At 38.6% G+C, this 22,350-nt stretch overlaps 1 protein-coding gene across 3 annotated transcripts in view; it reads right to left on the bottom strand.

Annotated features, from left to right (window-relative positions):
- The window catches only part of WWOX (WW domain containing oxidoreductase), a 510,998-nt gene that overhangs the window by 364,023 nt on the left and 124,625 nt on the right, over positions 1-22,350 (bottom strand). The window lies entirely within an intron of this gene.

Here is a 22,350-nt window from a genome sequence, read left to right as displayed (position 1 = left end):
TATCAGGTATACATTATCTCTCCTAATTACTCCTGCAGCTTGCAGACTGGAATGCAATTTATATTTAGGATGTGATTTTTGCAATTAATTATAAAATTGTTTAAAAAAAAAATGAAAAGAAAATCTTGCATTATGAATTCTCTCTTGGAAATTAACGTTAGTCCTTTTTTTTTTCCCCCCCCTTCCATAATCCTATCACACAAGCAATAAGTGCATTGCAGCATGAACACTTTAATTTTTCCAGTTAGTTTTGAGCAAGCCCAGAGGTGAGGTTTAATAAGGATCAATGGCACTTTATCTGGGACAGGGCCACTTCACAGCATGCAAATTACACAGTAACACTTAAAAAAAAAAAAAGAAATAGATTTAATTAAAAAAAAAAAGAAAAAAAAAAAAAGTAGAACCACAGGCTCTGGAAATTCAATTAAAGGATTTATGCAAAGGTTTGCTAGGTTTTTATATGCAGTTACTGCTTATATAATGAGCTTTTCATATTAAAAATCAATAGGTAATCTAGAGTAGAAGATCATCCCCTTAAATACATTTTTGAAATCAATTTGAAAAATAGTCCATCAACTGCTGTGACTACTCTTGCTGCTTCGATTAGACTAAGAGCAATATTTAGCTTGCAAGGCGTGCTATGGAATATCTATGCTTGGATTTTGCTTTCAAGTGTTCTTATACTTTTAAGTGCCCAAGCTAATCACACAGTAATTCAAGTCTGTGTACAATGGATAAATAATTAATTTAATTACTAGCAAGGGCATAAAAGTCCTGAAATATGTGAAAAGCCTAGGCATCTAACAGCACAATCTGACAGGAGTTTGAAGACATGCAAAAATACCTGCACCTCTTGGCTGGCTGTCTTCTCACCCTACTAGCCACTTAGCACACCGAGATAAATATTACTGTTGGTAACTTACTACAGTCACCAGCTAAAGAAGCAATTAGCCTAACACTTGTCTGAAGTGTAACTTTCACACATCATGAATTTAAAGACGGATCAGGTCCTGTGTCCTTCAGGTTCAATCTAATTTGCCAAGATGCTGTGGTGATATAAGATCATCATATTAAAGTCCAAATATCCTAGTCAATATTCAACACTTCTCACAAAGCCACATCCCATGCAAGCAGGTACACCTTCAAAATGAATGGATGGACCTATTGCATCAGCACTTAATTTGCATCTGTCTAGCCAATTGCACAGGGTTTGTAAAGGATCTGAGGTGAACCTTACAAAGCAGTCACTCAGCTGTCCTTTTTGTTCACCTGAAAACCCCCAAAGCAGTTAGAGGTAACAACCCTGAAAAATCCAAAGGATTCACTCACAGCACAGGCTGCTGCTGCTCTTGCAGCATGACAGTCTCCACACAACAGAAGATAAAACACAAGACTTCTTCATGGCACAAGTAAACTTTTCACATCTGTTTCCACCCATTCATAGGTCTTTCCACTCCACTCCTTCATTTAGCACTAGGCTGCTGAACATAAATTTTAGCCACTGAGAAATTCTTGGAGTAAAATATTCTTCTGCTAGTACTGGTGGTTTTGGATGCTTGTGATTCTAAATAATAGATTCTAAATAATGAAATACAGAGGAGAAACAAGCACTTACATTAGCTGATATATTCATATGATAGGGAGGAAGAAATCTTTATTTCTCTTCCTGGTTATACATCCATACATGTATTCACACATATGGTTTGTTCCCATAATTAATGCTACAGAAAACACAATTCCTTTATAAAAGGTTTGAAAAATGTCTCTGATGCATAACTTCTATACATGAAACAAAGCAAAACGACAACCATGAGGATCAGGGATTAGACAAATTTTTCTCTATCTGTAACATGCTCTGCCAAGCAAAGCATTTCAGCTATGAAATATCCTCAGAGGCAAAGACATTGTATGAAAGTTCCAGAGTAAGAAGATAAATAAATAGCAACTGAAAAGAAACTAATAGTTTTTTTTTCAGTTAAAGTGCTGATGTTTAACAACAAACCCAGGCTGTTGAAGAAGTGAATTTATCAATAGCTTGCCTGCTGGAAGTTTATACTGAGTATTGTAATACCCAAAATTTCTGCTTCAGTACTTCACTCCACACACCCACTCTGCATCCATCACTTCAGAATGCCATGCAGCTGAAGTACAGCCTGCAAGAACAAATACCCTTGCTGTCATTTCTTTATTAAGTCAGTTAAATATCTTCACAAGCATTCTCTGAAGCACATTTCTTTATTGGATTTCAATTGTTTCTTAAAAGAAACATCTCAAAGGAATCAAAGAAAAATGTTTGCTTCCTCTCATTTCAAAAGAAATGTGGATACAGCTTCATGCTATCTTTTTCGATAGGTTTGAAAGGAAGTCGTTAATGAACAGTAGCTTTATTTTAATCTTTCTTCCCACTAACTGAATTTCTCATGCACACCATATTTTTCTGCACTTTTGCATTTTAAACACAGTGTAAGTACATGAGGGGATCAAAGACTTTCAGATGTATCTGAAGAGTTATAGCAAGGGTAACGAGGGTCCTTAGTTTCTAATGACAGAAGCATATGCTCTCAACTTTCTAAACTGCATCCAACTGAGCCATTTATCAAGGCCTGAAACTTTTTCATTATTTAAAGCACTACGACAGCTTTCCACTTGATGCCTTGGAAGTACACAATAATAGAGACTCTATAGTCATTAATTATAATATCAGCTGGTTGATAAAGTTACTGTACTTGCTGCTTGGTGATTTCATTTTTAATTGCAGCAGGTGGTGTGGAAATAAAGTGATGTACTGACACACACGGTCACCTCAATAGTGTTTTCTTTTTTATGTATAGATAAATGCAACTTGGGGTTTTGAAAATTCCTTCTGGTTTAGATCCTACTGCACACAGTAACTGCAAGGAAAAATGAGCACATAGAACACACTGGAAATTAGATGCTTAAAATTAACTGATGGGAGATATACTGTTCCCATCTTTGTTCCTTTTCAAAATACTTCAGACCCTGGGAGTTCTCATTGTTTCCAAGCACAGCTGTAATAAATAAGTAATAGCTACATATAATGTACAAGTTTTTCGTCTAATTTTTGGGTTTAGTAATGTGTTTACATAATTTGAGCTCTACAAATCTTAAAATCAAGATGTAGTTAAGCAAAATTAAACTTCAACTGTATGAACATTCTAAAACCACTCTAAAAATGAGGCTGTGTTATTCTAAACAGTGTTCTAATTATTTTTTTCTACTTTGAAATTAGTCTAATATCCTCCACTGCTCTAGGAATTTACTAGCCCCTATATCCACATAAGTTTTTGCAATTCAAAACTGAAAGCAAAATATGGATTAAGACAGCAATTGTGTGCACTGATTTTTCCTTTTGTTGTCTTCAGACTGCTGTTGTAAATGCTTTTGAATAGTCTGCATTGTTCTTCTGCTACTGTCTGCTCTTAAAAGTGTATTTTCCTCCTCTGCAATGTTTTCATTTCATTAATCTCTAATTTAACAGATTAGATAACTATTACAGGAGATTTTGCTGCCATAGGTTTTCCATGAGATTGATAGGTAATAAAAACTGGTGTTTCCTAATGGCCACAGACATCCGTCTTCTACATAAATCAGCAAACTCCCTTAAGAATTCCTTATTCCTAGTCATAGATCAATTGCACTCAAGCCTCATTACAACACACACACTCTCTATTATCCTCTGAAATAAGGCTGTGCTACCTTAGCTCAAAACTACATTAAATGTAATTAATACAACTGTGATGTAAACGGACACAGCATTAAAATATCTCTGTCCCCAGGGAGAACAGTTGTGAAAGCAGCAGTTATGTGCACTGTCATGCATGGCACTCATGACTAGGGAAAATTTCAGCACACTTCCTTACTTAGGATTTATAGTAGCTACACCGTAAAAGTGAGAAGCTGCAGCACCAGGAGCAGGAAGCCAGCTTGGCCTCAGCAGCACACTCCTGTGGCACAGCAGCAGCAGATAAGGAGCAGCTGGATACTGCCTCTCTCCTAAAGAAAGGTGCAGGCTTGCAAAACCTCTCTAGCATGATGTTCACTTCTAGCTTCAAAATATAGAATTCCAAAAATGAAGCAGAAAGGACATTTGCTGTAAGTAGTGAATGCAGGGAAAGGTCAGAGGTGATTGTGCATGTTTTGGCTGTAAATCAGGGGAAAGGTCTGTGGTTTGTAACAATACAGTACTTCATTTGTGTACAGCTGTGTCATTTGGAAGAGAATACTGGAGAAAAGGGGAATCAACCAAGCGTGTGGAAGTGCTCAAGTGTCCAAACCAGGCAAACAAAAATAAAGCTCTTCTACAGAGGTGTCTTCCCTGTTCCCTTGATGACAGGAGCACTGCTCATTTTAGGAAAGGGTTTGCCTGAAAAATAACAGGCCAGTACTTTCAGCTTCCACCAACATATTGTTTTGCTTTAGAATCTGAGAGCGTAGCCCAGTTATGAACAGGCCTTCATCAGCATATTCTGCATCTTGCTTCAGACCCAAAAGAAAGCTCTGCTCCCTGAACTTCCCCAGTTTTGCTGACCCTCCACCTCTTAAGAGGTCCCCTCAGGTCCCCTGCTGTTACACATAGTAGGTAAGAAGACCTCATAACAAGACTGCTCAATTGGTTTTGGGAGAAGGGGATATAGGCAGGGATGACTCTTGTTCAAACAGTTCTCAGCCAAATGCTGAATTTGTTAAATATAGTATTTTATCCAGTGCACTGGTTTCCAAAATGGGATTGTAAGACTGCTGGACAAGAAATCACAGATCTGGGGCTCATAATCAGAGGCATTATATTAAAACAAGAAGAGAGAGGGGGGAGAAAAAAAAAAGGCTGGGAATCATTGCTATGAGGTATTTATCTGACATACATAACCATTACAGAACTCTTGAAATATTCTAATTTTGCTGATCTCACCGTCTTAGAAAGATGTTTTGCATCCTCCTTTTGTTTCACATTTTACATTACTTCTACAGTGGCCATTCTGGATGTGTAAAGACAGCAACCGGCTTTGGGCATGGTCAATAACATAACTGAAGCATTCAAACATGCAAACAGATCCTTGAGCCAAACTCTGCTCTCATGTATTTCAAGATTCATAGCATTAAAGAGGGAACAAAGTTTGGCACTTTTTGCTCACAAACACTGAGCCTGGAAGTAGGTTAGCTAATTTCAGGGGATTAAGCTCTCTGCATCCTGGGTGCTGTTTTCTTAAGCAGATTCAAATCTACAAAATGCCATGCAAGCCCATTTCTCACACTGTAGAACCATTCCCTATTATGGAGACACAAGTGATAATAGTAAAAATTCATAATTTGGCCATATTCTTCCTTTCATCATTTTGCTTTATTGTTCCTTTCTCTCCCTTTGCAATTTTGGCTTCTTTCTGTTTTGTGGAATCTTAGCCCCTTACATGTCCACAATGCAAATGCACAATGCAACCCAAACAGCATCAGCCATACATGCAATAAACATGATGGTATCAACAGTCTTCACATTAACTACTCAGTCTAATTAAGTAGGATTACCCCTTATAGCAATTTCACCAGGTAATTTGTTACTTTCTTTGTCCTGGCTTACTTTTCTGTCATCTATGAAAGGAGCTAGATGTTTCTACCACCTAATGCAGTAATAATACATTACAATTTCAAAGGCTGCACAGCCTCATTTGCCATTGTGTGCTGCACAGATGTAAGAATTATTAACAATGAGCTGAGACCCACAATGTCATATGATCCAAATGCAAATCCTCAAGGACATTTATTTCCTCAATTTCAGTGGGTAATTGAGCCTCTAAACCACCCACAAAGATTACACTTCTAAAAATGCTTAACCATTTGTGTCATATTGTTATACTGGGAAAAAAATAATTTAACTCCTAAAATATTCTTTAAAAAAAGGGAACTGTTGTATACTGCATCCCTAAATCCAAAATATAGATGACCACACTAAAATGAAGCAAATGCAAACTACAAACCAACCAATAAATAACATCAGCACCAGTCTCAAAACTGATGCAAGGGCTGGCTTTTTGATTCATCCAGCGTTCAAGAAAACATTCCTTTCACTGTCTCATTTTTGCACTGGACATAAGGCTCCTGATATGTGTATCATATTTGAAAGACAGTAAAAATAAATCTAGCCTAGAACAGCTTTGTTCCTCTGTCCCTAGTCACAAATGAAAGCAAGGAGAAACGAGTGTAGTGTTGGCTTTCCTTTTGAAGACAGACAATCTCCTTTAAAGTTGATGCAAGGTTAGGCAGTAATAGAAACCACACAGTACACATCTCTTGTGGGGAAAAAAACAAAAACAAAACCAAAAACAAACCCCCAGAAAATCAGCTATCACACTAAAAGAAGCTGTTGAGTATTTTAAAAAACATCAAAAGGTCTTGCAAACAACTTGTGCAGACTGCAAGTCAGAATCTTTTGATCCTCAATAGGAGCCAAAGAGATTGCCTGTTACTACCCTGGCAGAAATACCCAGAATGGGAAGGCTGTGTATCATTAAATCACCACCACACCTATTATCTGCCACCCACAGAGTAACAAACAATTGATGTCCCATCCATGTTAGAAATTGCTAAAACTAAGATTATTTTATACCATAAATAGAGAAAAGTGAGGAGTCAACCAAAAAAAGGGGATGTATCTCAATCGATACTGTCAGGAAATGAACAGGAAGAAGGCAATTAAGTCATCTGTCTTGTAGAATATGTTTCTCTTGCTGGCAATCATTTAGCTTGCCATATACACAGCTTCTGAGAAAAGATGGAATGCACTTAATGAAACAAGGAAAATTCCCTTCACATTTAAAAGTAACATGAACTGAGTCTTGCTGAACCATGTGCAAAAGTTGTACTACTGGGAAGAGCAAGGTAGCCCTATTCCTCAAGTGCATTTTTACACCTCAAAATACTGGGGAAAGTACACACCACTCCCCAGAGAAACCTGTGCCAAGGATTAATTATTCAGCAGAGCTTCCCTAATCTATCAATTTACCTCTGTATGTTTATGAATTTTATTGTCATTATTAATATAGGTATTAGCATATTCCAGAGACATCAAGTCATCAGGGACTGGTGAGAAAAGCGCAGACGTTTGGGAACAGAATGAGAGCAGAAAGTCTCTAAATTAACATTCACAACAATGCAAAAAAAGACCCCAAACCTATGCTGTATTTTAGAATTAACACAACTTGAATATGGCTTTGGAGTTTTGATTATTTATTTGTTTGTTTCCCAAAATAGCTGGTGCTCACGAGACAACAGCCTGATTAACTGATTAACAAATGCAGACAGAGAACTCGCATTCCCGTACTCCTCTGGAAGGCTGTTTCAGTTTAGCAATGTCTACTTCAAGCTTTTATCAGCACTAATTTCAATGGGGGGAAAAAAAATGGTCGTAAAATTCAGAACAGAGGGAAAACAGACCTTAATTAAGCAAAGTGTTATCTCTTTCTATTATAATGAAAGCAAAGTTACAGTTATATTTTTACCAAGATTTTTCCCCACTTAATGAAGACATTATCCCTGAGTTTTCAAAGTCACTTTACAAAAGAGCATTCAAGAGACATTAAAGTCAGCTTAAACTAAAAAGTCTTTTTGAAGTCAATAAACAATAAAAAGAACAATGAGAAGACAGCCTTTGATCTCTTCTTACTCTAAAGTCTTTAATTTCTGTTTTAATCTACTAGATGCATTAAGTCCTGTTTTCAAATATTTTTCATCTGCAAAGTACAGGAAGCTTGCCTTGATTTTCAAAACTCCTCTCTATTCTTCCTGCACTAATGTACACTTCTCATTACCACGGATGGCTGTCACCTGCAAGCTCTCCCACCAAACAGAAAAAAAAAAAAAGATTGAAAATTATTTTTCATTCTGTTCTTTTTTTTTTCTTTTTTTTACAATTTCTTTAAAAGGAAAGAAAAAATGTAACAGGAAACAGAGAGGAGCATCTTCAGCTTTGAAATTTGTGAGAAGATCAAAGACTATAATGCACATAGATTTTTCAAAGGATAAATTATTAACAGCACGGGCAAACACATATTGGTCAATAACATGGGCAAAGAATGGTGAGTTAAGAGCTTCCCTCTACAGCCAATTACAGTTAATCTGCCTTTATTGTTTGCAAGAAATTCCCAATTCCAAGGAATTGTAAGTTATTTGCTAGCTTTTTAATTTAGCTTTTAAAAACCCTTTTCAGCAAAGCCGTGAACTGTGACAAGCCCTCAACCAGGTTCAGCAGCTTGGCACGTCAACATTTTCTAACTTCTCTTTATCCTTTCTCAGCATCACAGGCCGTGGATTTAAACAGGAAAACACAAAAGTGCAATCGATGGAAATAGTTTCATAGTTTCATTCAGGGTTGGAAGGGACCACAAGGATCATCTAGTTCCAACCCCCCTGCCATGGGCAGGGACACCCCACACTAGATCAGGCTGGACAGAGCCTCCTCCAGCCTGCTCTTAAACACCTCCAGGGACGGGGCCTCGACCACCTCCCTGGACAACCCATTCCAGGGTTTCACCACCCTCATGGTGAAGAACCTCCTCCTCACATCTAGCCTGAATCTCCCCACCTCCAGCTTCATTCCATTCCCCCTAGTCCTGTCACTACCTGAGATCCTGAGAAGTCCTTCCCCAGCCTTCCTGTAGGCCCCCTTCAGATACTGGAAGGCCACAATCAGGTCACCTCGGAGCCTTCTCTTCTCCAGACTGAAATGTATGGAAAGTCTACAGGCAGAAGAAGCCATAGCTTCCATTGTGCACCAGTCTCTTACAACTCTCTAGTGCAACCCCAGCTAGAAGGAGTAAAAAGCAAATCTGCCTGAGAAGCAGCCATCCCCTTCCTCCACTCTGCTCAGTTAATCTGGAAACCTGATAACAAACCAAGTGCTCTTATTGCTGCCTTAAATTCTTTTATTTCACAGATCAGCTTTTAACTTAAACATGGAGTGTTGGTAGGATTAAAGGTGAATCCTGAGCCTTCTCTGGCCTAAGCTAGGCTATCTGATCATCTATTTTGTCTTAAAAATATTTCTTTTAGAATCCTCCCAAATGAAAGCACTCCAATTTTTGCTGATGATGTTTGGTAAGGGAAGATTCTACAAGTATCTATCTCACAGAGACCACTGAGTACCTGATAAATGTGAGAGTTCAGTCATTCATTTCTAGAGCGGGATGTGAAGGGAAATACCAAACCTTTTGGGCTCTGAATTTTGTCACTATAAGAATTTAATCATTGTTCATACGACATATTTAATTTTCCTTCACATAAAACTAAGTTGTATGGGATAGATCTCCTAGTAAAACAATAACCATGTAGAAATGTAAGCAATGTCTTTTTCTTACATCAAGTTAAGCACAAAGACTAAAATTTTCACTTTGCTCATGGCAGATACACTTAATAAAAAGAATCAGACTGAGAGCACTTTCCTGCGTTCAGACTAGCCTTTTATTGATTTGGATGTGCTATGAACCACATTATCTAATCTACAATAAGCCATTTACCAAGTGCAATGATCTATGGGCTAAAAGGCTTAGATTTTTAGTTCCATTGTAGACTTCTTGATGAAATGGTAGATCAGCAGAGAATAATACTATAATAAGATTGTGAGGGACACAAGTGTCAATATTAGGAAATTAGAAAGTTGGCTTACTGTTTTAAATCCTCTTGCTGTCATTTGAAAGCCCAGCATCTCTTTTTACAGACTAATTGAGTCTGTATATTTTACAGAGGTCCTAGATGACATCCCACAGGGTGTCAGGTTCACAGGGGTTCAAGGGCTCATCCAACTGAAAATATTTTTATTTTGCTCAACCAAAACCATCCATCTGACCACATGACAACTATTTGGTGATGCACCTCCTAGAATTATATGAGGACACAAGTTACCATGATACTGACCTCTTACTATTGCTGTTTAACACGATCCAAGTTTCATCTGCTTCGTAGGAGACTTTTCCAGTTGTCCTTAAAACAGATTTGATGCATTTTGCATCAGAAACTTTACCTATAAGCACAGAGCCTGGAACATGAGGCTGAGACCTCAATGAAGCTTGTGACTGACACTGAACAAAAATTGGACTAAAGCTCCCACAACCTCACTCTGCCTCCCTTCTAATTGTCTGTTTTGACTGCTTTTTCTCCCCACAGGAGATCTGTGTCCTTATCCTTGAATACTTCTTTTTGATTGCAACAGGCAACACTGAATCTCCTGGCAGTGGGTACCATAACTTCAAACTATCAGTCAATTCATGCAAAGATAACTTCTTCCTGAAAATGCTGGGTTTTGACGAACTCAGACTCAAAAATATAGCAGTACCAAACAGATTTGCAACACCATTAGCATCATCATAACACCATCTCATGCTCAGATAGACAAACAGAATAAACATTCAGTGGCCTTCAGCAGACAGAAATAAAATTAGCACTATTTAGAGCTAATTAACTGAACACCAAAGCATACTTCTGAGATCATTTCTATGGCAAACTGCTGCATCATTTCTGACTCAGACTGACAGGTTACATGCTGAAGCAAATGTACTGAAGACATTAATGTCACTTTAAAGCAACTCAAATTTTGACGTTCTTATATTTTTGTTGTACTGCAACTATTAGGATGCATTGCTTCATTTTATGAAAATGAAAGAGGGAAGTGTTAGTGGTTCAGGCTGCCGTGTAACTTTACAACAACTGACACTAACTATAATATAAGCCAGTTTGTATTAAGATGTTATTGCACCTTTCCAGTTCTAATCGCCAATTATGACTCTATTAGTCCTACTTGGCAGTTCATCTGCTCCTGCATCAGCTAAGGGAGACTTGGAGACGGACCTCTGATCTTCATGTTTCCGCTTCAGTGAGTGCTCAGCACAGCGGCTGTCATCTTGAGACATTGAGGAGGTAAGGCACTGCCTTTTCCAAGATAACTACACCTGACCTTACAACAATTTACTAAGGAAATACCTGCCTAATGGCAGTGTGAGTGCAGTTTCTTTTACACTCACAACAGCACTGCAAATTAGAGACAACAGGATAAATCTATGACCAGCTCACTAGACACTTCATTAAATCACTGTTCCCTTGCCTTGTAGAGCACTAATAGAATCACAGCCCTCGTTAGCTACTGAATAAAAGATCAATCACATTCTTTGAGAGCTCTTGCTACCAGCTTCCAGAGGAAACAAGGGGGGGAAAAAAAGAAAAAGACATATTTAGGATCATCAGTAAGATTCTGAATGGCCTCACTGCAAGTTGGTTAAATTACCTTTTCCACAACTGACTCCGACTGTAATACTCTGAGGAACTTGTTAAGTCTGCTTTCAAAAGCTGCTATCTAATATATGACTACCAGGCCCTGGTCAAAAGTTCATAATGTGCATATGTAAAAAGGTACTAAATTGCCTGAGGGCTAAAACCAGAGGAGTTTAATTGCAGCAAAATGCTGAAAATGGTCTGTTGAGGGTCTTTCTATTGGGATACTGCTGGCACTAGCTGATTGAAGTACAGCACATAAAAGCCCTACAACAATATTTCCTTAAATGCAGCTGAAACTGCTAGCACTTGCTAGGGCATATATGGTGTGCCAAGAGGAAAAGAGAAAAAAAATAGAACCTGCCCTAAAACAAACAAAGATTTAAGGACTGATATAATTCATAATTCAAAAGCGTGTGGATAAAGAGAAGAATTAAACAACAGTGAATGTCTGTCAGTAGAAGTCACATTATAGGCTCCACATGTTGTTATGGTGGGAAATGTAAATACGTATGTAAACAGATTTAATTGGCAGCATTAAGATTTGCTGCAATGAAACCTGGAAACCAGCTTCCATCAAGGTATTATGGCCACACTTGGAAATTTTAAATACAGTCAATTATGAAACTGAAGATTCCTATGGCTAGCCTGAAATCCCAGGACTTGTTTGTGGTAATTTGGGAATCCTTCCCCTAGTTATTTACATGACAAAGACAAAAGACTAAAGAACAGTTTCATAGTTTCATAGTTTCATAGTTTCATTCAGGGTTGGAAGGGACCACAAGGATCATCTAGTTCCAACCCCCCTGCCATGGGCAGGGACACCCCACACTAGATCAGGCTGGACAGAGCCTCATCCAGCCTGCTCTTAAACACCCCCAGGGACGGGGCCTCGACCACCTCCCTGGACAACCCATTCCAGGGTTTCACCACTCTCATGGTGAAGAACCTCCTCCTCGCATCCAGCCTGAATCTCCCCACCTCCAGCTTCATTCCATTCCCCCTAGTCCTATCACTACCTGAGATCCTGAGAAGTCCTTCCCCATGAGAAGTCCTTCCCCAACAGGAAGGAGAGAAGATATTTTTTTTCTCTGAAACGATTCAAACCAATTTGTTTTAGATTGACAGAGAAAAATGAGAATTATTTTAACCATAAACATCCAACTGAACAAAATAACAAACCACTATCTTCAAATTTGGACTTTTTGTAGAAAACTCTGATTTAATCAATGGTTGTTTTTTTTTATTATCTATGCCAAAATATATAGCTACACATATTTTACATTCACATGGAATAATATCCCACCTGCTATAGATACTAATCTGAAATTTTCAGTTGAACTGCATTGCTTCTCCATTAGTTTTTCTTTATCTCAAGTGGGGTTTGATATGGAAGTTAAGGCATGTGCTCTGCAGGAAATGATACTAGGTCAGTGTATTGGTAGTATTTATCACCATGTCAGTTTGACATGTCAGGACAACAGTTTAATGGTAGTGTTTCAAATTTTCTAGCAAAATGGAAAAAAACCAATTACATTCATCAACAGATTACAGTGACAGACAGGATAACCCTAAGCAAAAACACTTACATTCAAGAATGTTGAATTTAAGTGAAAACTTAAAAGCTAGTATTTCAAAGTAGTCTTAATCTTTCTGAATAGCTTTTTGCATAATGCTGGACAGAGTATTCAAACAGGTATCACTTGCAATGTGTCAGTTCAACACGAGGATTTGATAATTTGTTCCTTTATGTAATGTTTGGCATTCGACACTTGAGTAGATAGATACTTTCATAACCAGTTAGGAATCTCACCAGCCATTTGAATGTGCACAATCATCCCCTAGAAACAAAAGAAAGTGGCAATGGTGTGATCAGACATTAAAAAGAAGCTCCTAAGTTTCAAATCCTACGTCTGCTGAACGTTATTCTGAATTAGTAGTGATATCCATCTTAAATGCATTAAGATTGCAAGTACCACCCACAGAAGCAGCACATGTCTGAGAGCTCCACTTTTGGAAATGTCAACTCTCAAGACAGGACTGCTGTAAGAGAAGGAAATCCACAGCACTAGCAAATCAATATTTGGGACAAGTAGATCCTGTGTTTCAGGAAAAACAATTTTCTCTGTAACTCAAAAATAACTTTGCTTTTATATAAGCTGCATAATCCAACATTGCTATCCTTACCTCTTTTAAATGTGATGCTTTTGCAATTCATAAAGTTCCCCCAATACCTCCTACAGAGTTTTTGTGGCATGCACACAAGACTCTGCTTTGTCCATAAGGATAATTAATAACTATTATTATTTAATAATAATATTACCTCTTTCTTCCCCTTCTTTAGAAACACATACACTTTGACTTAGGAAGAGGGCACAGAAATATAAGAAATAGGACTACAGCAGAAAGAAGTTCAGGATTTGAGCAGCATCTAACTAGCTTTTTCAACAACTCTCCAAGAGTGATACACAATGGAAGCTATGCATCAGGAGAAGTGTGGCTAGCAGGTCGAGGGAGGTGATCCTCCCCCTCTACTCAGCCCTGGTGAGACCCCACCTGGAGTACTGTGTCCAGTTCTGGAGCCCCTATTACAAGAGGGATGTGGAGGTGCTGGAACGTGTCCAGAGAAGGGCCACGAGGATGATCAGAGGGCTGGAGCACCTCTCCTATGAGGACAGACTGAAGGAGTTGGGGCTGTTCAGTCTGGAGAAGAGAAGGCTCCGAGGTGACCTGATTGTCGCCTTCCAGTATCTGAAGGGGGCCTACAGGAAGGCAGGGGAAGGACTTCTCAGGATATCAGGTAGTGATAGGACTAGGGGGAATGGAATGAAGCTGGAGGTGGGGAGATTCAGGCTGGATGTGAGGAGGAGGTTCTTCACCATGAGAGTGGTGAAACCCTGGAATGGGTTGTCCAGGGAGGTGGTCGAGGCCCCGTCCCTGGGGGTGTTTAAGAGCAGGCTGGATGAGGCTCTGGGCAGGCTGATCTAGTGTGGGGTGTCCCTGTCCATGGCAGGGGGGTTGGAACTAGATGATCCTTGTGGTCCCTTCCAACCCTGAATGAAACTATGAAACTATGAAACTACCAAATACTAGTGAATACCCAGTGGAAAACCAAAAAATACTCCCTAAGACAGTCTTCTTAACCACAGACCCATTTCCCTCCACATGGGAATCTAAGCCAATGCCCCAGGCTGGGCCAAGGAACATCCTGCAGTTTGAGTCTTGCCTTTAGTAAAATCACTGCACGCAGAAAACCTCACAAAAAACCCAAAAGCAACAAATCCAACCCAGTAAGCCCCCTCACATTTTCCTCAAGAGAAAGTTACCTACCTAGAGAGTAAATGTTGGAATAAAAAACTGACAGACAAGTACTAGAAACATTATTAGTATCACAGTGGGATACCTCCCAAAAGCCTAGAAATGTGACTTCTCTATACATACATGCACACTTTCCAATAGCCTTCCTGGAAAAAGGCTTTTAAGGAATGCTAATTCAGTTATTCAGTTATCATGCCCAAGGAATGCCATCATGATGATGAATGACATGGCACATGCAAAAAACTAAATGGATCACTTTTTCAGGAAAACAGAACTCTCATTGTGTTCATCTACCCAGGATTATTAAATAGATTCAACCCCCAAGCATAATTTTCATTTATATATATAGAAAGATAGTTACATGCACACACATATATACATGTAAAAATAGGGAAAACACTAAAAAAACACCGTGGAGTACTCTGCAGTTGATATACTGTATTATTTTTGGACCTTGCAAATATACTTTTTTAATGACTTTGCCCCAAAAGAAAGACTTTCTAGCTCAGATTACTTGGACACTTTTACTGTTTACTCTTCCATCTTTTTTGTAAAGTCAGAAGAGATTTCCCTGAGAACTTCAAATAAATAAGATATCCAGCTGCACAAACACTATACATTCTGTTAGATTACTTTGGCTTCCTAAGGAATATTTGACTTTCTCTGAATGTAAATGATTAAAGAGAATCCATCATATGAAACTGATTGGTGAGCTGTTTAAAGTGGTATGGCACCTCCTCAAAGATGACAGAGGGAGAAAAGAAAAGGCTGTGTTGTTATAAAGCATCTCAGATATCCAAGGAGTTGTAGGGAAATGTTAATGTAACTAAGCACTGCATCACCCAGTTAAGAAATGGTGTTTAAGTGACTGTTTCATAAAATAGGATCTACACTGCATTCTTTTTTAAACAAGCTGGTATTTCATCTGTTCTAAATACAACCTGTAAAAGCTTGGGGTTTCCTGAACATCTGTCCATTCATAAATAGCAACTTGAAAAAAAAAAGAAAGGAATTATAAACCATGTTCTAGAATCCACAAAATTTATATTGCCCAGCCACTTATGCTAACAACATGCCAGCAGCTAACTATGTTCAGTCATCTAATTTCATTATTTTTATCATTCACTGGTTTCAAATAGGACACAGGATTTTAACTCCTAGAGGTCAAACAAACAAAAACTAAACTCTGTCCAAAAATCATTGCTTTTCCTGAACTTTATATGTGTTGATCAGCAGCTCTATTTGCTATAGAGCTAACTAGATGGCTAAGTACAAGCAAATGAAAAACCAAGGGAGAAAGAACTACGAGGAAATAAAAGATGCACTACCACCTAATTGCCACATTAAGCAACGTGGACAAGAAGGCCTTGGCTAAATTTTCAGTGATACAGGAGGAGTTTTAAGGAATTAACAGAAGATTTGTTGGTTTGTTATTTTGGCTTGGTTTGGGTTTTTTTCAAATTACAGCAAAAACCATTCAGTTCCTGGACTCTAAAATCAGTAGGAAACTTGATTTAAGAGAACAAAATGGAGAAAGTGAAAAGCACACTAATGAAGCACAAGTTCTCCTCACAGTCCCTTCATAACCCCCCTTGTCACTCCACCACTAAGGTCTTCTCACAGCTTCTAAACTGTAGCAGATGGCAGCAGTTTGAAGTGGAACCCAAATTTGCCATCTTACGTCTTAACTAACATGGGGTTTGTTTTTCACATGTCCTATCACTCATAGCACCATCATTTTAATAGCTGAAAATATCTGGTTCAGTTGAAGTGCCTTGGGTAGCTTGTGTTTGGCTGGGCTTAATTTACTTGCTGGCTGTACAATGGAGTAGCCAGTGCAGTCTGTCCCAAAAGTTCAAAATCATTAATTCCAAAAAGGGTTTAGGTATTGCATTTTTTTAAAGGGTGATGAGAAACTCATTGCTAGCTACAAGCTCAAGCTGTGCCACAGTGAATGTTTGACACTGTCTAGGGTGCTAGCAACAGATCATTGGATCATCATAAACGAACTTCAGAGCATTGGCTCTGCCTTTGATTATGGTCATCTCATTCATAAAAATGTTCTCTCTATTACTCTCTTGTTATGAACTAAAATGAATAATCCTGTGATTTATGGGCTAGCTGGTAACCAAGGAGGTCTGGATCCTACTGTATTATTTACAACAAACTGTCTATGTGACCTTGCTCAGGCACACAAATGAGAAACTGTGGGGTCACAGGCAGGGCTGAGTCACCACATCTGCAGTGACTGTAACCAGAGGGCTCTGGGGTGCAGTGAGGGGCACCTGCATGGCTCTGCCACAAAGCAAATAGCAATGGACGACTTGGGGGCACACTTGCATTTGGTCTTCAGCAATGCACAGTGATTTCAGCAAGCAATTTTCACTGCTAGCTAGGCTGCAAAGTAATCAAAGATTAAACCCTTATCAGGGAAAAAGTATAAAACTACTTCTATGAGCATCCATTTTAATTAGAAAACTTTCTTAAATTATAAACACAACAATTCAAAACCCTCCTGGATGTGTTACCCTGTGACCTGCTCTAGGTGGTCTGGCTCTGGCAGAGGGGTTGGATTGGATGACCTTCTGAGGTCCCTTTCAACCCCAAACATTCTGTGATACTAGCATAATCTGAAGACTGCTAAAGAGTGGGCAAAGGAAAGAATTACCACCGTAGTGCAGAGATACATTAAGGAGATGTAGACCAACACAAATCATGAAACTGATTTAAACAGTACCTGTCATTTCCCTAAGTTAACAGCTACAGGTTTGCATTAGCACCAAACAAGTGCATGGAAAAACCCAACCAACCACCCAACCAACAAAAAAAAGGCAATCTGTTTCAGTTTCTAAAAAGGTCTTCACGACATTTAGGTTCACTTGCTTGTTCATACAGGCAAACACTAAATTTTACCTAGAGTATTCCCAGCAAAAGTTACTGCTGCTAGCTAAAGACAGAAAAAGACTATGAACATGAACATTTACTTTTTGGTTTATACATCTCAAGTATATAACATGTTCAGAAAAGTTCCTCATTGGCTATTCTCTTTTACATTCTCTTTCCCAATGTATTATTTTTATCAAAGCCATATCATATATGTGCTTTGCTATTTTCTTAGCAGTATTGTTAAAAAAAATAAAACATTAGATTTATATAAACTACAGAAGGAATTTTGGTGTCGTTGTTGTTGTGGCCACAGGACCAGAAGTGTCACAAACCTGTCCATAACCAGAGTTTTAACATTATGTCTGGGTGGCAAAGCAGCGTGCACCCACCTTAGAGGGCAGAACATGCTTCTCATGAGTCAAGAGAAAGAACAGAGGCCAGGAGGTTGTATATTTAAATCCAGAATATTAGCTAGTATTGCTATTAGCTGGTTTCATCACGAACAAATCAAAATAGACATTAAGATCATTTTTCACAGAGCAGTGTGAATAGAGACTCCCACAGACAGAACCCTTTTTTCCCACCCAAACTTTACATTTCCATCCTGCTGCCACATCTCTCTGTAATACTTGACACTGAAAATAAAGAATACCTGTATAGCAATGGGCAAAATAAATGCAAACATAAAAATCAAAGACCCCCTTAGAACCTCAGAATTTCAACCATTTTGAAAGCACTGAATTTATTATCTAAGCACCAAAAACATCTATTTTTTTTACAGTCTCTTCAAAGACATAGTTCTAAGTTTTAGTCATTTTTGTCCATGGAAAATCAATACCTTACTTGTTTTCAGTTATTGCAGCAGATAATCAATTTTTTGCAGCAAATAAAACAAATGATGATGTTTCAGTATGAGAAACATCTCAAGAACACTACCACAAGGATGAGGCACATTTCTAACAGTGAGTATAGCGATGATATATACATATAAAAGGTTATGAGACACAAAAAAGGCTAAATATTCTATTCAGCTCTTCCTGTTAGACTGCAATATCTTGCCTGTCACCCAAGCACCTCAACACTTATAATACAACAGAAATTTTCTTCCTTATGGCTTCTCAAATACTTTCTGAGCAGATCAATGCTGCATAACACCTCAGAGACGCCACTTCAACTGCAGTTCAGTGCTGCAAGTGATGGTGAGTAAAAGAGAAGCAATAATAGGAAAAACCAGGAACTTGTAGTCTTCTTTGGAGGACTGCAAAAGAATACAGGAACAGAGCGCAGGAAAATCTGGGGCATTCAGACAAGGAATTGTGGATGCAGATACCAGAGTGCAGAAATTTAAAGGATTTACCTTTAAAAGCTGTTATTAAGCACTCATTATTTTATTTGGAATGCAGCTTTCACCCACAAAGCAGATACTCCCCCATTATTCTATAAAGAGGTCTGTTTCCAGGTGGTGTAAGAGCCTGAATCAAGAAATTACAATAACTGAAAGCAAGACTGACTTCCTGCAAGTTTCAGAAAGAGATGTTCTGTTCTATGCTGTTAACTACCTATAAGGGCAATCTTTTCCAGGTTTCAGCAGGAGACAATAAAGTATCAGACAGGCTGGATGTGAGGTTGCACAGATTAGCATTTCTGGGCAATTCAGACCTGTAGGCAGACATTCCACAAGGAGTATATATTGTTTTTTAATTCAAGAAAGCTTTTTCAGGCTGAAAAATAGAGAAATATGCTTTTAGATTTCAAATTCTAATTTAATTACATGTAAAATAAAACATTATGGATCAAACATTTCACTGGCTTGCAGCCCACATACTTGGCAGGGCATTCTGAAACTGCGAAGATCTAGAGCAAAAGAAATTCCTTGCTTCTTCCACAAAACTACAGGACATAACAGAGCTGCTTCACAAAGAGCTATGGGGGTGTGTTGGACACAGCAAATTCCACAGCCACTGCTACCCCAAGTTCTGCTCTGCATGCTGAGAGCCTGAGCTGTTCTGTTTGGCAATATGGATAGGTTTTCATAAAGACTTTCCATTCCTGTGGTGTAGGTTATGGGAGACGGAATTAATTTGCCCTCGTATTTCATGATACATTTATTTTAGCAGGAAGTTAAAATATGTATCAGTTAAATGCAAGTTTGATAATAAACCAGCCTATATTACATTTTATTGCTAGATAGGACACAGAAATTCTAAATGCATGGAAGAATTTTTGCACCATCCTTCCAAAATGATTAACAACTACTTTGGAAGCACTTCTTTACCACCCTACTACAACCAATCAAAATATTCTTCCACATATGTCTGCCTTCCTTCTACTCAATTCAGTCAATTTTATATACCAGTATTCTGCAAGGAAGCATATGCTATCAGAGTCTAATAAAACAACTAGAAAAAACAGTAATATTACTAGAGGTACAATTGACAGACCTGCCTGTTACATAACAGAGCTGCTCCTTAGCGGGGCTTTAACATTTATACATTAGGTATTAATCCATCAACCATATGTGATTTATACACTCTCTACAACAATTGCTGATAGTAGGAGATAGTTTCACTCTCTCTTCCTCTTTCACTTCCAGCCTAAAATTCAGTCTGGAAAAGTAACTGCCTTTCTGATCAAGTCTAAACTATGAGACTCTTTTTGAAAAGAACTACCTGCTACTTTTCAGAAACCCCAGCAGATTTCCAGAAATAGCCCAAATTCTAGGCTGAAACACACACACCACCCTGCCCATGACTGCTCTTGGAACTGAACATGCACAGCTGAGGGCAGAATTTGGCCTGAACTGTGAATTCAGAAAAGGAAGCCAACATCAACTCAACACAGCCCACACAGATCATTGGACAGCAAAACATGTTTGCTTAGGGAGGGAATATTATCACCGGTTCTAAGGGTTATTCCAGTTTCTTTAGCAAAGAACAGGGGACAAAGAGATGATGAGGTGCAGGGCCACTTTTGAGCTTCTATCAAAGGCAATCTGATGTGGTTGGGTGAAGGGTTAAACTGGATGATCTTTGAGGTCTCTTCCAACTGGATGTATTCTGTGGTTCTCTGATTTCGTGATCATTAGGTAGAAGCAAGTCACTCCTATAGAGGCAGCTCCATTTCTGGCCAGAATCGCATCGCTGAGTTGACGTTAGGTGTGAGCGCAAATCATCACATGAAATTTAAATTTAGACACTTCCAGCATATGGCAAAAGTAAAAGCAGTGAAGCAGTTGTAGGCAGAGGGTTTTCCTCCTACCTATACAAGCACTGCAATACATGCCAACTGCCTAAAACATTCTTGTGATGACAACAGAATGACAAGAATTCATTGTTTTATGTAAAACTAAGATGTGCAAAAGACTTTAGGACCCTCAAAAATATTTCTTATAATTCACAATAGCAACCACTTGAAATACAAAGTCCACTTCTGAAAAGATCCTGTATTTGTGGGAGTTGAAAACCATCAAAGAGCAATTCAAGTATCAGTCTTGATATTAAGGGTCTTACTGCAGCTAACTGGCTGTTTAAAGGCGACAGGTTGAGCTCTTCTAGTTGTAATTTATATCTCAGCAACAGAACCAATGTTTTATTCCCAGCCATTGAAAGGGGGCAACACATCTGCTAAAACTCTAGCACAATGGCTGGCTTTGCACTGCAACAGGAAATGTAACCCAATAGTCTCAGAACTTCTACAAACCCTAGCCATTTCTTAATGTAAAATGATTTGAAAATTCAGTTCACCGAAACATCTGTTAAGCTCTTGCTACTCTAACACATGATACTCTTTCTGCTCTGTTACTTGCCAACAAAAATATTTGGTTCTATGTAAGACTATCACAAGTGTGTGATAATGGCATTCTGCTTCTAATTTTATATGGCTTTGTACACTCACAAAATCACCTGGGGGTGACACTAGATAACATACTTAGTGTAAGCTTGACTCTTACAATAATTGTATTTCATTTTAATCTTCCATGTAAATAGAATAACCTTTTTATTAGAATAAACCTTTTATTAGAATAAACCAAACCAGGTTGGAAGAGACCTTCAAGATCATCGTGTCCAACCCATCAACCAATCCAACCCACCCAAACAGCTAACCCATGGCACCAAGCACCCCAGCAAGTCTCCTTCTGAACACCTTCAATGACGGCGACTCCACCACCTCCCCGGGCAGCCCATTCCAATGGGCAATCACTCTTTCTGTATAGAACTTCTTCCTAACATCCAACCTGAACCTCCCCTGGTGCAGCCTGAGACTGTGTCCTCTTGTTCTGGTACTGGCTGCCTGGGAGAAGAGACCATCATCCGCCTGTCTACAACCTCCCTTCAGGTAGTTGTAGAGAGTGATAAGGTCACCCCTGAGTAACAAACGTGTTCTGAATGACTGGCATTAATTTAAAACAAAAGAAACAACTAAGTCAAACTATTCTTGAGCCAACTATGAAGAAGAGAGAAAGAGAAAGAGCATGAAAAAGAGAGGGGAAAACAAAGTGGAAGAAAAAAAACCCAACCAAACCAACAAAATCACCAAGGAAGCAAAATCATAAAGCCTTGAATCAGACTGGCTAAGCATGCACATGGCCTATGCAGTTACTTTCAGAGCTTCTCTTTCAATCCGTTATTTACAGTGGCCACTCGTTTCAATTCACATTTAATTATACCATAAGCATCTCTAATTTACTGAGTAACTCTATAGTGGTAAGTAAAAGAGAAGCCCTTTGAACATTAGTAGAGCTACAGTTACTGCAATAATAAAATGGTAATTTATGTGCAACTATTGCTTTCTACAAAGAAATACTTATTCTTCATTTCTGACTAGCAAATCATTGTAAATTTGAGATCTTGAAAAGAGGTGGGGGAAAAAAGGAACAGT

The sequence above is a fragment of the Melanerpes formicivorus genome, unplaced genomic scaffold (genome assembly GCF_026170545.1).
Source record: "Melanerpes formicivorus ecotype bairdi unplaced genomic scaffold, bMelFor1.0.p_v2 SCAF_59, whole genome shotgun sequence".
Classification (NCBI taxonomy): Eukaryota; Metazoa; Chordata; class Aves; order Piciformes; family Picidae; genus Melanerpes; species Melanerpes formicivorus.
The sequence above is the reverse complement of the archived record's forward strand: the minus strand, read 5'-3'. Positions and strand labels throughout refer to the sequence as shown.